Source organism: Nipponia nippon, unplaced genomic scaffold, assembly GCF_047370975.1.
Source record: "Nipponia nippon isolate SJK-2023a ecotype South Korea unplaced genomic scaffold, ASM4737097v1 scaffold_10, whole genome shotgun sequence".
Taxonomy (NCBI): domain Eukaryota; kingdom Metazoa; phylum Chordata; class Aves; order Pelecaniformes; family Threskiornithidae; genus Nipponia; species Nipponia nippon.
This window is the reverse complement of record NW_028262291.1, coordinates 37,536,302-37,542,301: the sequence shown is the minus strand read 5'-3', so window position 1 is coordinate 37,542,301 and position 6,000 is coordinate 37,536,302.

Below are 6,000 nucleotides of genomic sequence, written 5' to 3'. Positions count from 1 at the left end.
CCATCTCTCTTTCACCATTTAAAATTCACAGAATCACAGAATTGTTTAGAACCTCATGAGATCATCTAGTCTAACTCCCTCACCTCAAGCCAGCTGTCCCGCATTGTGTCTGGTCAGCTTTTTAGTATCTCCACAGAAGGAGATTCCACAACCTCTCTGGGCAACCTGTTCCAGTGTTTCATCACACTCATAGTAAAAAAGTGTCTTCTCATGTTCAGGTGGAATTTCATGTGTTTTAATTTGTGCCCATTGCCCTCTGTCTTGTCAGTGGGCACTACTGAGAAGAGTCTGGCTCCCTCTTGTTCATCCCCTCCCATCGTGTATTTATACACATTGGTAAGATCCCCACTGAGATGTCTCTTCTGTAGGCTGCAGAGTCCCAGGTCTCTCATCCTCTTCTCATATAAAGATACTCCAGTCCCTTAATCATCTTTGCAGCCCTGCTCTGGACTTGTTCCAGTAAGTCTGTATCTTTTTTGTACTGGGGAGCCCAGAACTACAAACAGTACTCCAGATGCAGCCTCACCACTGCTGAGTAGAGAGGAAAAATCACCTCCCTCAACCTGCTGACAAGACTCCTCCTAATGCAGCCCAAGACATTACTGGCCATTTTTGCCATGAGGGTGCGTTGCTGGCCCACAGTCAGCTTGTTGTCCACCAGTATCCCAACATCCTTCTCAGGAAAGCTGCTTTCAAGACTGCTGGACCCCACCGTGCACTGGTGCCTGAGGTTATTCTTCCCAAGATGTAGGACTTTGCATTTCCCCTTGTTGAACTTCATGAGAAATTCAATTACTTTAAATTACATTTAGTAATTCAGAGATAGCATAGGAATGATCAGCTGGACCACTAGATTCCAACCTCTACAAAAGCTGAATCAATTTTAAACAAGCAAATTTTTTTCATTAGATTAACTTCAAAATTATATAGCAAGACAGCTTAAACATTCTTTCTTAGCACATGAATTAATGGAACAGTTGTCTAAAAGACACCTAAGCACAAGTAAATATTCATAGTAAAATTCACCACAATATATTTGGAATGGTTAATGTCCATGGATCAACTCCCTTTAGTCACTGCTTGTACTGGTCACTAAGTAGAAACATCAGGGCAAGTAGAAACAATAAAAGACAAGACACTGGGGACCTCATGATAATTAACACTCCTCCATCTCCTGTGATCCACATAGCAACATAAAACAACTGGGGCATAACCACTTTTATCTGGTAAGGTACTTTTACTAAAGAGGTCTAGAAAAATGGCCTCAAGCTGTGCCAGGGGAAGTTTAGGTTGGATATTAGAAAAAACTTCTTCACCAAAAGGGTAGTCAGGCATTGGAACAGGCTGCCCAGGGAAGTGGTTGAGTCTCCATCCCTGGAGGTATTTAAAAGAAGGGTAGACGTGGTGCTCGAGGACATGGTTTAGGGGTGGACTTGGCAGTGATAGGTTAACGGTTGGACTCGATGATCTTAAGGGTCTTTTCCAACCTGAATGATTCTATGATTCTATGAATGGAACAGATCACTCTGCCACTTCTGTCCCCTTCAGCTGCCTCGTCTAGCTTCACAGATACCAGATGTTGTCTGGGATACTTGTCTTGGGTTCTTTCTGATATTCTTCTTCTGACAGGCTTAATTTTTAATTTTATACTCTTTCTGCTGTTTAATTAACTTCCTCCTTTTGCCAAAGAGCATCTAGTAGCTACACAGGGCAATACTGTGAGCACATGATTAGAGAGAGAAATAAAAGCAATGTTCTAAGCACTGTTGTGGTGAAATCATGAGATGAGATATTTATTAATATTTATAATTTAAAATATTTTTCCAATTTAAAAAAAAAAAGATTTATAATAATATAAATGGCAAACAATAACTAGACATGTAACGGATAAAATTTTAGTTGCTTAATGGTATTACAGGTTTTTGTTGGTACCTTGTTGAGGTTGGTACCCTTTTATTTTCACAAAAAAATCCAGAGAGCTTTGTAACATCCATCTACATGTAAATGACAATTTCATGCTATTCTGTATACATATTTATTCCTAAAACCATATAGAATAAATCCATGATTATACTATCTATTTCCAACTTGTACTATTTTCTACTCTACAATAGTCAAAACTCCTCACTCTGCTCCCTGGAAACACGCTCAAGCTTTGTACATAGAAGATTTAGCACTGGCTACGAGAGAAAGTGGTTAAAGAAGGCCTTTGAAGAACATCAGCAACACATTTAGTGTTTAGATCCTTAATGAACTCATCTGTTTAACTTCTCAAAGAACAGTTTAAGAAGTGACCTCAGCAGCAACGCTGACTTTAAATTGTTACGTCTAGCATACAACCTACCAAAATCAGGAAATCAAGCTATACCAAAACTAAGTGATAAAAATAAAGCTAAACAAGTTCAAATCAGGCTAGTTACAACTGACAGCAAAAGTAACTAACCACAAAGAATTTAGTAAGACTCTGTATTTCTGGATGATTTTAAATCAAGATTTAAAGATCTTTTTGGTTACCATTTGGTTTTAAAAAGATGTCCTCTAATTCAATCACAGGTGCTGAATTATAAGCAGCAATTAATTAATGAAATACCTACAATATATGCTATCCAGGAAATCAGACTAAATGACCATAGTGTCTTTCCTTCTGGCCTCAAATCAGAAAGAACATATAAATGTATTAGCAAATTAGGTTATATTTTAAACTCATTTTGAATAAGACTGCTTGAACAGAAAAGCAAGAGTTAGGCTTTATACATCTAACACAAATACTATCAAATATATTGTTTACAATATTAGAACACTAAATACGGAAAGAGTACACTCATTTCCAAAACTAATTTTTTTCTTAAATGGCATCATCTAGCAAGCTATTTTATTGCTTTGAGCAGTCTCATCAACTTACCACGAAAGACACTAACTATACCAAAGCTATACAATATGGCAGTACCCTACATTTTAACTTATCCTTAGGGACTACTTAACCTTGTTTTACTTTTTCCAGACCAAAGCAACGGTGAGGATAACCAAGAGATGATATATATGTCATAACTATGTAAAGATCAACAAGGTTTAAACATGTTGGGTTCTACTCATAAATATTTGACTAATAGGAGTGTATTTTTCATCTTTAAACCCTAAGATTGGCACCTCAGTAGTCAGCAAATTATTTTGACTGAACACGTAAAATACACGGTTCCTGAGTTGAATTTCTCCAGGTATGTGCCTGAATGCCAATGTCAAATATCAAGGAGTGGTAATAATTCTTCTCTTACCATTCCTTAAATTTTAAAGGTAACTGACTACATCAATAAGAGTTGTACAATATGCCCAATTGTGAACTTACTTACATCACTTTGACTCCAATTAAATGACTTTGGATTCACACTAGAGTACTTTAGAACCTGGTCCTCTACATCTCTTATTACTAACCAAGTGGCAGCTTCATTTAGTTCATAGGACAAAAAAGGCAAACTAGTTATATTACAGGGGAATAGGTGACCTAGTTCAGGACTGCCTAAGTTTAGGCAACCTGCATCGCCCCTTTGGATACCTTTGAAGCAACTGGTTTTACTGTTACTGTACACATTTGCATAATGCAAATACACTCAAAACCTTTCCTCCCTGACCAAAAAAAAAAAAAAAAGGCACTATTAATCTAGGAAAATGTTTTTTTTTCTTTTTATAATTGAAATAAAAATTGATTTGATGTGCAAAGAAGTCATTAATGGCTACTACTCTATGGAATCACATACTTTCATATTCCATTTATTTAGTGACTCAAATAATCCATCTGTATCATCTTCTGTCTTGATTCTTGAACTGAAAAACAGTAGACCTGAACAAGAGGCCACGTGATTCCAGAGAGAATGTCATCATATAAATCACTAATATTTTCCTTACTAAAAAAGAGGGAGGTGGGGGGAGCCTAGACAACAATTTCATACATTTACATGTTTTCCAGGCTGTTGGATTAGGCAGGGATTTTTCTCCCAAATTGGTATGGCTTGAGTTAGATTTAAAATCAGTTCCCAGAGGAGGCTGATAAATGGATTAAAGTGGAACATAAATTCCCCATGTCACCCAGTCCCTTAAACCTTGATGTCAGTAACATGCCTAATCATTCCATTATTATAAATGTCAAATATGTTTTACATGTGTTAGAAAGTGAGAATCAGTATCAGAAGAAATGGAAGACTCAAGAAACTGTAATGCTATTACAAACTTCTATGCAAAAATATCTAAAGTATTACAGTGTTCACCCATTAGTATTTTGGATTCTTATTTTCTTATAATTTGCACACTGAATCCCCTACTATGAGAGACAGAGCAGTTATCCACTGTGCTACATATACTTCGCTTTCCCTTAATGGTGCTACTTCTATGAGCTAGCATAACAAACTGAAGAGTATATAAAGGCAGAATACAATCTCACAGTGAATTTTTTTCAGTAGTTCATTTGAGAAATTGTACACAGGAATCCTGCTTAAAAAATATGAGAATTTTTATTCTACTCAGCAAAACAAAATGCCTCAGCTGAAGTAGTGTTTGCACTGGATTTTAAGAAAGATGTTGCAAATTACAGAGAGCAAAAAAATGACAACCCTTTCAGAAAAATGACTTACAAGAAAGAACTGAAAGAACTGGGCTTGCATACACTACCAAACAAAAACAGGAGAAGTGGATCAGCATTACAATAATCCTGAAAAAAGTAAAAAAGCCAGTGATTTACCATTCTCCCCTTTCTTTAAAGTATACAGAGGAAAGTAAGTCGTTTCACTTGCAGTCCGTACGCTTGGAATTAAACATTAGAAACAAGCTTTCCAAATTCAAGTGAAGTAAAATACTGGAATATGTTACCAATGGAGACTATGAAAACCTCATTATGGAAGTCTATAATAACAAATTAGAAATATTTCAGCATGAGACAGTGCAGTTATATTTGATACTATCAAATATCTGATCTGGTTGACTATATGATCTCTTGAGGTTAGCTGCATTCTATATTGCTATGATTCTGTGGTAATAGTCATTGAAAGAATATTACAGTTCTTTAATGGTGAAAATACTTGATACGTAATGAGAAGTAAGAATCCTTGGGCAATAAAACATTAAGCATTTTAGATGAAAAACAGTGAAAGAAACCTCAGCTATTCACTAGAACTCCCTAAGTATAAGGTGACAATAGAAATTTCACTACTAGCGGAAAAAAAAAATCACCCTTAATCTACTTCTATATCCCTCTCCAAAGCTTATCTGATCTAAAATAATCCAAAGTTCCCTAAAAATTGTTATATGCCTAAGAGTTCCAGACTACACATAATAAGGTCCTAATTTTCAGGTTGGCTAATCATACACGGCTCCCATTGAAGTCAGACAGCACTGATGAGTCACCGCAAGCTATGTAAGCAAAACTTTGCTGGTTTATTTTCTTTCTCTGGGAGTAAAAGGAGGTGGACAGAAAAAGGACCCAAACTACCACAATAGCCCACAATTCTACAAAGTTAAGTTTCTGTTGCCAGTTGTTAGGCACTGGATAAATCAACAGGCCAGGGAGTTAACACTAATCTGTTACCTCTTTCACAATTCATGCTTAGGCACAATTTGTTCCTCTTTCAGAGATTTTGTTGGAAAGCAATAAAGCACAATACTGGAGCTAGTTTTAGCCTTGTAAAGTATTTACCGTTCTATTTGAACTACTTCTGGCTATAAGAAAAGAGAAACAGACAAGCTACTTAGCTACTCTGAGGTACCATGTTTCCAACAAGCGAATAAAAACAACTTTGGCAATTCAGCAGAGCCTTGCTGTCTCACAATAATGCTCAGGAAATATAATGCAGTTACAAAATTTTGCTCATTAGCAAAAATAAAAAATAAACACTGAAAACAATACAATCTACCACAAAGTGTGCCTTTTATTTCACTAGAATAGTTGTATTTTAAGTGGGTTAATTTTGTGTTAATATATTTACACATTGCAACATTACTGTTACAATGTCAAAC